Below are 10,730 nucleotides of genomic sequence, written 5' to 3' on the forward strand. Positions count from 1 at the left end.
GGCCCTGCGGCGGCACGCAGGTGCAAGTTTCTCCGCAGAGGCGAGAAACTTGCCTGTCGCTTCCCCTGCCTGCGGTCGCCGATGGCCGCGGGAGAGGCAGAAGAGCGGCCGCGCCCCCCCGCCGCGCCCCCCCACCGCCGCGCCCCCCCACAGCGCCCAGGTTACCCCGGGGACGATCTCCGTCGGATCTGCCGCCGTGGGTCGCTTCCAGGGGGGGAAGGCGGCGGCGCAGCCCCGACAGCATCTCCAGGCCACGGCGGGACCGAGCGGGGCGGGGACGGGGGCGGGAGCGGGAGCGGAGCGGAGCGGAAGGGGGGCGGTGCCTGGGCTTCTCGCGGCGACCGCCGCGCTCCGCGGCGCCGAGAGGGGGCTGCCGTCGCCGGTGCCTGCCGCCGCCCACGAACCTGCCGCCCGCGCCCGGCGCCGCCGAGCGCCCCGCCTTGTCCCCACAGCGGGAAGCGGCGCGGCGAGACGGCGCTGCGGGCGCGGGGCGGGGGTCCGGGTGGCGGCGGAGGTCAGGCAACAGGATAAACGCCTCTCTAAAGCGAGGGGGCCTCTCGCCGCCATCTTTAGAGTGGCCTCGGCTAAGTTCCGGTTTTGGCGGCGCCATCTTGAGTGTGGCCTCGGGGCGGACTTCCGGGCCGGGGCCGCCATCTTTAGTTGGTCGTTCCGGTCCTGGTGGCGCCATCTTTACTGTGGGCTTGGCGGACTTCCGGGCCGGGGCCGCCATCTTTAGTGTGGTCGTTCCGGTCCTGGCGGCGCCATCTTTACTGTGGGCTTGGCGGACTTCCGGGCCGGGGCTTTGGAGGACTTCCGGTCGCTCTCTACTTCCGGGGACCGGGTTTACCCAAATTAGCGTCCCTCCTCGCTAATTTCTGCGCTTTCACCCCGAAAAATCTTCATGTTATTCCCCCCACACACACCCCGGGAGGGACGGGAGACCGCGAGTCCCGCCCTGCCGCCGGAACCGGCCCTTAACTCGACCAGGGAGCGCTGCACCGGCACGAGAGCCACCGCGCATGCGTCGCCGGTCCCTCTCCTGGCTGCCCTCAGTTACCACGTGATCGCCGGCGTCTTTCCAACGACTGCGCACGCGCCGGCGTCGCCACCTTGGCTCCCCCCCCCACCCCGCCGCCCGACCGCCCGGCTTCGCTTTCTTACTGCGGCTCCCCCTCCACTTTTTCGGCTCCCTGGGGTTCCCTCACCCACATTTTGGGGTCCCCTTCTCACATTTGAGGGGTGATGACCCCGCAATTTACGGTTCGGGGGGGGGGGGGGAGGAGAGGAAACGGGGTGCCCAAGAAGGGGGTTTTTTGTTTTTTTTTTCTCTTTTATTTCATTTTCATTTTATTTCCTTTTTAGTTTTTTTGCCTTTTTTTTTTTTTAATTTTCTTTTCTATTTTATATTTCCTTTTTTATTTCGGTTATTTTTTATTCCCTTTATTTTTCATTTGCTCTCCCAGTGCTCCCCAGTAACACCCAGTGCTCCCCAACAACCACCAGTAACACCCAGTGCTCCCCAAAAATTGACCCCAAACCGACCCAAATCACCCCAAAAGCTGACCCAAAACTGACCCCAAAACCTGACCCAAATCATCCCAAAAGCTGACCCAAAACTGACCCCAATCACCCCAAAAGCTGACCCAAAACTGACCCAAATCACCCCAAACAATGACCCCAAACTGACCCCAAAAACTGACTCAAATCATCCCAAAAACTGACCCAAAACTCTGCATTTATTTGGCATCATTTCCTCTCAAAAACAACATCTCCGATTTAGTTGATTGCTAAAGCCATCATTTTAAAATCATCTCAGGAATCAAAAGGGACTGGAAAACACACAGAAATCATTCCTGCACCCACCAAATCATTAGGAATTGGAACCCGATTCCCTCATCTCTCTCCTTGTTCTTCTTGGCTGGAAAACCTGATGATCCCCGCTGGCTATTTTTAGGCTGCTTTTCTTCCACAGCTCCTTTCCTCCCGGCTGAAACCTCCTGGCATATTCAGGGCTTAGCTGGAGGGAAGCCCCTCTGAAGTATTTCCTCTCGTGGCAATTCTGTGGGATGAAGAAGTAAAAAAAGCACATCAAGAGCTCCTTCTCCCCCCTTCCTTCGCAAACACCCTCCCAGTTTGTCCTTGGCAGCTCCATCCCCCCGGCACCCGCACCCGACGCTTCGGCTCCGCTGGCAAAGGGACAGCAAGTGCACAAGCAAGTTCAGTGCTGGGCAGGGGCTCCCTGGGGAACGGCACTTCAGTGCTTTAGTCCGTGGCCTTTCCTGCTGCCCTCCCTCCTGGAAGCAGAGGATGACCCGGCCCTTGTTTCTCCCACGCTCGCAGACCCAGGTCCTGCTCCCTTGGCCCCACTTTTCTTAGCAGACCCGGCATCATTTCCCAGGGTCCCCAGGAAACTTCTGCACTTGACCCATTGCTAAGTGCAGAGCACAGGGCAAGGGAAGGACAAATTTCTTGGCACCCACCCCCTGGAATTTTCCTTCTCCGCAGCACGCTCCCGTTCCCGCTGTCTCTGGAGGTGCCCGCACGAGTCCTCCTTCTCCCAGCACCTCAGAGAATGTCCTTTTCACCCAGGTCCTGCTTACCGTCGGCCAACAAAACACGCTGACAACATTTTTCAGGATGCCAGTGGAGAGATATTAGAGCACACTGCACAGGGAAGCTGAGCCTGCCCCATCCCTGCACGTGTTCCAGGCCAGGCTGGACGGGACTCGGAGCAACCGGGGACAGTGGAAGGTGTCCCTGCCCACGGAAGACAGGCTGGCCTTTGAAGGTCCCCTTCAAACCAAATGGCTCTGGGATTCCCCTCCAAAATCACTACCAAAGGGACACAGCAATCAAAGCAGAGGGACTGCACTCCCAGCTTTTCTTACCTGCAGGCACACACAGCACAGCAGCTTGCTAAAGGTAAGGTTTCTATCTGCACAGAAACCCAGCAATGAACACCTGCTCTAAGGGGACAGAAAGCTGCTTGTGGATCCCAGACACAGGACAGACTCCATCAGCACCTACTCGCCTCATCTAAGGAACAGTGCAGCCAACAGCAGAGCTTTCTCATATTCTGATCTGACTGTTTCGCCTTTTCTAAAGTATTTCATTATTTCTAGTAGGTCCACTGCTTTAGCTACACAGCGGGGTTTCTTCCAAACCTGTGACTGACACAGGACGAGCTGAGTGTGACCAATCCCACAGGAACTAAAGCCCTGCTCCTCTAACATGGAGCTGCTTTCACATTTCTGCTGTGAGGACAAAGAAGCACTGTACTACTTCACAAGGCAAACTCTTCAGAAAACTTCTGCAGTAAACTTTATCTTCCTGGGGAGGTACCTGCCAGTGTGCTGCCCTGCACACACACGCTGCCCATGTCCTTCCACAAGTGTTCCAGCTGCTCTCTCTTTTGTTTATTTTGAGCTTTCTCCCGTAGACAAAGATTTACATGTGGATTCTGAGAACATTTAAAACATCAGGAGAAGAGAAACCTCACCCAAACCCAGCAGCCTGTCCCCCAGTCAGAGAGCAGAAGTCACTACGCAGGTCTTACATTTCAACTCAGGTTACACAGAACTTCTGACTAAGCATGGAAAGCAACCTCCAGTCAGGTGGGATTCTAGGACGTTTTCAGCAGCGCCGGGAAGCCAAACTCTGTGTAGCTGTGCCTGCAGAGAACTGTCCTTTGGACAGCCAGAACTCAAGGTGAGCAGAGCTACTGATTTTGGCACTGCAATTCAGTCTTTCTTACTAAGTCAAACTAGTACTCTTCACTGGTGCAGGAAGATACAGGGATAGTCTCAACAAATCCCTTTGGAAATTTATTTTTAAGAACTCTCTGTCCATCTGAATGGAAGACACAATCTTATTTCCCAATCATTTTCACACAATTAGCTCAAATACTAGCACTAAACCAGTGAGCAACATCTGTTTTACAAAATCTTTAGTTTTGTAAAGATATGCTCCACCACATCTAGGAAAAAAAAGGCAAATGGTGGACTCCTTCAGGACAGGAGTTTTCCCACAGTGAGTACGACTAGTAAATGAAATGTTAGACCCTCTCAACATAAAGGCAATTGTGTGCACAAAAGTGACCCAAGATACACTGTTCAGGTGTAAAACAGCTAAAAACACTTACCAGTGTTTTTCTCAGGCGCTCGTATTCTGGCCGATACTCTCTGAAAAGGTGAATAAAGGGAGTGCATTCAGTCTGAAAAACACATGATTTGTATTGCATAAGGATCATCCTGGAGGCTTCTTTTTACTCACAAAAAAAAGTTTTCTCTAGGCTTTCATGTTTGAGAGACATTTCAGAAAGACAGTACTTTTTTCCCCAGATTTGGATTCTGAAACCAATGGATGCAAAATCAATGAACATACTTCATTAAAACAGCAACAATTCAAAACTTGGTATGGAACTACAAGAAAAAAATTACTTCACAGACTTGCTGGCACAGATAGCTTTTACTTTTTCACGGAACAGCACAAAAATTCATCTCTGAATAGTTCCTTTTTACTGCTGCTTTTTATGCTGATACTGGACACCCTAAGCTACCTTGGCTATGGCAACTGTACACTCCTTCAAATCAAAGGAGCAGACTCATGAATCAGGACCTTCAGGAAGTGGTCACTGGGTCGCGGACCAGAAGTTATCCCCTTACCTCTCCTATTCATCTACAGCTTTAGAAAGCTGGGTAAAAATCTCCCCCAGTCCTGTGCCAAACACTGCAGAAACACCAACCACCTGGAAAAGAGAACACACCAGAACTAGAGAGTAACTGAGCCAGATTTTTAATACAGAAAAAAAACCAAAATAAAAACAAACAAACAAACAATCCCCCACAACGACAACAAAAAAAATCAACACCACCGAAAAACCCAACAACAACAAACTACTAATCTAAACCTAACAACACCCATTTAATCAGCACAGTGGCCTAAGAGTGGGCAGTAACACTTCTGCTTCTGTCCAGCCCGCTTTCAAACTCTTCCTCCACTTGCTGTTCATGTTTGTTACTTCTGCTTTTTGGTTGTCGGTGATTTTGTGTTTGGTGAGTTGTTAGGGCATTTTGGGGGGCGTTTCTTTGGGGAAGGAGGTTTGTTTGGTATTTTGTAACACTGTAGGGCAATTCAAAAGAAAGGTCAAGTCTTTCTGCTGTTTACTTGTTTATTGTTAATAACCCAAGTTCTCATTCTGCATCTAGGGTTATACGTGGTTAGCAAGTATCAGTGTACTAGAATTAAAGTGCAAAAGAGACAACAAGAACTGACCTTTTGGCTCTGAAATAGTCTAATAGTCTAACTTTTTATTTAGCCAAAGCACATTTAAAAGGTCCCCAGAACAGCAAGAGAGGGAGAATTTAATCAGTTGCTATGACAATACATTCAAAATGCACATCTACTTTCTAATTTCAACTTGTCTCTCATTACACTTCTGGCCATTTGTTCTGCTTGTATTAAATCAATTCTCTAAAAATACCTTGAATTAAGACTATTACCAGCCAGAATCCTACACCCTCTAACGAAAATTCTCCCTCTTTTTCATAGGCAAGACAGTCTCAACTACTGACTTCCAAATGGAAGACCTTTCCCAACACAGCCTTGCATTTGATCATTAATACAGTAAATATGCAGACAGCTCTCCAAAGGATTTTAAGCATTAAGGCCAGGCGCTGTGCCAATATATATAAATATTTATACTTTCCCTGCACTTCAGTACAAGCTGCCTTTTACTCCGTAATCCTCCTCATATGACCTGCTCTCCATCCAGTGCTCCAACAGTCCTGACAGGCAGATAAACATGACCTGATCAGCAAATAAGGAACAGGAAGTATGTTAGTTCTGTATATGGGACCACTACAATCCCTTTTGAAATTCTGTATATTGTTCCACATAGGACACTCACAATAGTTTTGGTTTGGCTCTGTTATCATTATCTACATGAATGGAATCATTTCGTTCCTGTAATATCCACACAGCCGAGAAGGCTTGCTTTTTCTTTAGTAAAAGCTGATGACAAACACAATCAGCTAAAACCTTTAGCACAGACTATGGGATCATTAACAGCCTCCAGTGTATACTGTTGTCAGAGAAACAATTAATTTGTCCTCTCAAAACCTGGTTGAGTGGAATAACAATCTTCTTCTTGCACAAGCAAATATAAAGGGTTTTTTTGTTCATTTATTTGCTTTGGAGATTCTTTCCCTTCTTCCTATGCAGTACATTGCCCAACTGTACTTGACACTTTCAGAACAAGGAAAATTACCTCAGGTGGGAAATGCTGCAGCAAAGAACACTGCCTCTTACCAGCCTATCTGAGCTTTCATCTTGTGATTAATCACAGTTCAATATTAAATTATTCAGGCTGCCATTCAGTGTGACAAGCTGCAGTGTAACAAGCTGCAGCGTGACCTCAACACAGGTCATCAACAGATTACAGTTCCAAAGGGCAGTGCAAAGCCCCTTTACAGAAGGACAGAATGGTGGGGGTTGGACAATACCTCTGGAGATCATCTAGTCCAGTCTCTCCTGCTCAAAAAGCGGGATTAGGCAGAAGAGGTTGCTCACAACTTTGCCTGAGCAAAAGTGTTTTAAGCATCTCCAGGGATGGAGACTCCACAATTTCTCTGGACCAGTCCAGAGGAGAACTTCTTAAGTTATTGTTTTCAGTGGGAAGGTAGGGACAGAAACAAGCGATCCCAAAACTTCAAACTCATCCCCACAGCGGTCCAGAGCAGCTCGAGACCAGGCTCCTGCCTTCCCAGGGCCAGGCTCTTCTCTCTGCGAGGCACCCACCAGCCGGGCACTGCCCTGCCCGGCGGCCCCGAGCGCTTCAGGCGCCGGCCCGGCCAACGCCTCGCTCTGCGCGGGCGCCGCTTCCAAAATCGCTACCCAAGAGACACAGCAATCAAAGCAGAGGGACTGCACTCCCAGCTTTTCTTACCTGCAGGCACACACAGCACAGCACGTTGGACATAAAAGCCACAGGGTTAGTCCTGCCAGAGGCGGCCGGCACACCCACGGCGACCGAAGGAAAACAGGGAGCCTGGGAACACGGAGTAAAAGACACCTTAATTAGGACTACACTGAGCACTAGCCAGGTCATTCCCACAGACAGCTTCACCGTCCAGTCACACAAAAAGCACTGACCTACCAGGGCCCCAGTTAGGATGGCTCCTGACGCTGACACCTCCCTTTGCCCCGGGGGATCAAGAAGAACATCCCTGGGAAGAAGTCACCCCCAACAACAAAAAGGCAAAATTAGTGAAGCACGGGGTCCTCTTCTGACTAGATTGCCACCAGCATTCAATAGCAAATGCCACGACTATTCTGTTACAGACGAGAAAACCCTGTTCTCCCAAACAAACAGCGAGGAGATTTATGGGCACGCCTGGAAATTTCCTGGGAGGAACTTTTTGTAACTAAGGAGCAGGTGCTGTCTTGAGTTGAAGGCGTCAATTTGACAGACACTTAGCACAGCAAACTCTTCAGCAGAGCAATTAATTGCTGCCTATTTGAACAGCAGGGGAGAGAAAATGACAGTCGAAGGGAAGACAAGAAAAGCAGAACTGCAATCAGCAGCCTTTTCTTCCATCTCTCCCGAGAAGGTCTAGTTTGTCTGTTCTAATAATTCTATGCCCTTTTCTACAGGAAACTTAGACCAAGGCTGAAAAAACAACTAGAAAACACGGAGAGAAGCTTTTTAGAATTTCACGTGATTTTCCCAAACCGATCCCAGAAAAGCAGAACTCGGTAGAATGTACTCACCTCGAGGCCTTTGGTCTTTTTTTCCATAAGCTTCGTCACCTGATTGAAAAAGCAGAGTAGACTCGGTATTTAGGCTCACAACAGGAAAACTTCCCCTTCGTTTCCTCAAAGAAACTACATTAATCTGCACAGCTGCAGGCGCGTCTCCAGCTGTTAAAGCCTTTCAGCTTTTCAGAGGGTGAGAATGCCCTGCTAGGGAAGGCTGAAAAATGCTCGGAGCCTGCACAGGTCAAAGAGCCCCTTGATTTTGTCTGTGTTCCAGTCCCTGGCTAAAGAAAGGGCAGAACAAGCGCAGCTGTTGCTTGCCTTTTCCCTCAGAGGTTTTGCCAGGCGCCGGGCCAGCCCGGGCGCTCCGGGGGAAGGCCGGCAGCGCCCAAACCCCGCCGCTTTCCCGGGGGCGTCGCTTGCGAGAGCGCCCCCGAGCGCCGGGCCGGGCCTCACAGTCGCCGCCTGGCGGACACGGCCGGGAGCGGCACTGCAGCCGCGCGCGGCGCCGCAGCCGCGCGCCCCCCCCCACCCCTTGGCGAGACCCGCGGCGCCTTTCGCGAGTACGGGCCTTTGTTCCCTAAAACCTGCCCTTGCCTAGGAAAAGCTGAGCAATTCACAGAGTTGCTGTTTCCAGCCCAGCTTCCCAAAGGATTTCTCTCTCCCGGCAGCACAGACAGGGGCCCCGAGGCAGCGCAGACCCTCCCCGCGGGGGAGGGGGGGGCGCAATGCCAGGGCACATCCGAACCCGGCCCTGCGGCGGCACGCAGGTGCAAGTTTCTCCGCAGAGGCGAGAAACTTGCCTGTCGCTTCCCCTGCCTGCGGTCGCCGATGGCCGCGGGAGAGGCAGAAGAGCGGCCGCGCCCCCCCGCCGCGCCCCCCCACCGCCGCGCCCCCCCACAGCGCCCAGGTTACCCCGGGGACGATCTCCGTCGGATCTGCCGCCGTGGGTCGCTTCCAGGGGGGGAAGGCGGCGGCGCAGCCCCGACAGCATCTCCAGGCCACGGCGGGACCGAGCGGGGCGGGGACGGGGGCGGGAGCGGGAGCGGAGCGGAGCGGAAGGGGGGCGGTGCCTGGGCTTCTCGCGGCGACCGCCGCGCTCCGCGGCGCCGAGAGGGGGCTGCCGTCGCCGGTGCCTGCCGCCGCCCACGAACCTGCCGCCCGCGCCCGGCGCCGCCGAGCGCCCCGCCTTGTCCCCACAGCGGGAAGCGGCGCGGCGAGACGGCGCTGCGGGCGCGGGGCGGGGGTCCGGGTGGCGGCGGAGGTCAGGCAACAGGATAAACGCCTCTCTAAAGCGAGGGGGCCTCTCGCCGCCATCTTTAGAGTGGCCTCGGCTAAGTTCCGGTTTTGGCGGCGCCATCTTGAGTGTGGCCTCGGGGCGGACTTCCGGGCCGGGGCCGCCATCTTTAGTGTGGTCGTTCCGGTCCTGGTGGCGCCAATCTTTACTGTGGGCTTGGCGAACTTCCGGGCCGGGGCCGCCATCTTTAGTGTGGTCGTTCCGGTCCTGGCGGCGCCATCTTTACTGTGGGCTTGGCGGACTTCCGGGCCGGGGCTTTGGAGGACTTCCGGTCGCTCTTCTACTTCCGGGGGACCGGGTTTACCCAAATTAGCGTCCCTCCTCGCTAATTTCTGCGCTTTCACCCCAAAAAATCTTCATGTTATTCCCCCCACACACACCCCCGGGAGGACGGGAGACCGCGAGTCCCGCCCTGCCGCCGGAACCGGCCCTTAACTCGACCAGGGAGCGCTGCACAGGCCGAGAACCATCACCGCGCATGCGTCGCCGGTCCCTCTCCTGGCTGCCCTCAGTTACCACGTGATCGCCGGCGTCTTGCCAACGACTGCGCACTGCGCCGGCGTCGCCACCTTGGCTCCCCCCCCCACCCCGCCGCCCGACTCGCCCGGCTTCGCTTTCTTACTGCGGCTCCCCCTCCACTTTTTCGGCTCCCTGGGTTCCCTCACCCACATTTTGGGGTCCCCTTCTCACATTTGAGAGGTGATGACCCCGCAATTTACGGTTCCGGGGGGGAGGGAGAAGAGGAAATGGGGTGCCCAAAAAGGGTGGTTTTTTTTTTTTCTTTTCTCTTTTATTTCATAATCATTTTAATTCCTTTTTAGTTTTTTTGCCTCTTTCTTTTATTTTCTTTTGTTTTTTATATTTCCAGGTGGCGGCGGAGGTCAGGCAACAAGATAGAGTGGTCCCGCCCACTCGCAGGACCCCCACACCTCCACACCACCCCCCCAACTTCAGCCGCTCTCACCGCGGCGTCTTCCCGCGCCGGCGCTGCCCGTCCCGCGCGACGCCTCTTCCGCTCATCTTCTCCGACGGCTTCTGCCAGGGCGGAGGAGGCAGGTGGGCCCGAGAAACACCAGCTCCTCCCTACCAAGGCAACCCGGACCCCACGCCCCCGGAGGCACATCTCCAAGACCCTCCCCGCCCACCCACAGGCCCCCCCACTTCCCCCCACAAAACTCTCCAAGCTTCACTTGGACTCACCACGGCGACGCACGGCGCAGTCCCACCCGCTGCGGGGAGCCGGGCCCTCTGGGCCAAAGGCAGCTGGGCACGCGAAGCAGCGGCCAAAGAGGCTGCCCCCCGCCCTGCTTACAGGGGCTCCGGCCGCTGCCTGGACCACAAAGGGCCTGGGACACCAGGGCACTGACCCCGACTTACAGGGGGGCCCTGGCCCAAAGGCCTACGGAGGCTCCTTCTCTCCGCTTCGGGGGGCACCTGACCCGCTCCCGCTAACGGGGCGGTCGCCCCGCACAGGCTGCCAGCTGAGGGAGCGCAAAGGCTCCCAGACCCGGACCCTGCTTACAGGCGGGTCCACACCCAGGGAGCCACGGAGCTCGGGCCTTCCCCCCGCGGCATTCAAGTACCTGGCTCAAGGGCAGGCACTGGGGCTCGTGGCCTAAGGCCCTGAGCTGGGCCCCCGAGGGCAGCGGAGGGCACCACCGCCCAGCCCCCACGACCC

At 54.4% G+C, this 10,730-nt stretch overlaps 1 long non-coding RNA gene across 2 annotated transcripts; it reads right to left on the reverse strand.

Moving 5' to 3' along the window:
* Positions 1 to 1,710: 1,710 nt before the first annotated feature.
* LOC135408879 (uncharacterized) lies at positions 1,711 to 7,273 on the reverse strand. 2 transcript variants are annotated; one of them, XR_010427910.1, is made up of 4 exons: positions 6,947 to 7,273; positions 4,665 to 4,747; positions 4,142 to 4,213; positions 1,711 to 2,059 (listed from the first exon to the last, which is right to left on the reverse strand). It is a non-coding gene; the product is annotated as an uncharacterized LOC135408879 (long non-coding RNA). The 2 variants fall into 2 exon arrangements; XR_010427911.1 differs by lacking the exons at positions 4,142 to 4,213; positions 4,665 to 4,747; positions 6,947 to 7,273 and adding exons at positions 2,481 to 2,592; positions 3,343 to 3,454.
* Between the last annotated feature and the right edge of the window lie 3,457 nt (positions 7,274 to 10,730).

This window comes from Pseudopipra pipra, unplaced genomic scaffold, assembly GCF_036250125.1.
Source record: "Pseudopipra pipra isolate bDixPip1 unplaced genomic scaffold, bDixPip1.hap1 HAP1_SCAFFOLD_72, whole genome shotgun sequence".
NCBI lineage: Eukaryota > Metazoa > Chordata > Aves > Passeriformes > Pipridae > Pseudopipra > Pseudopipra pipra.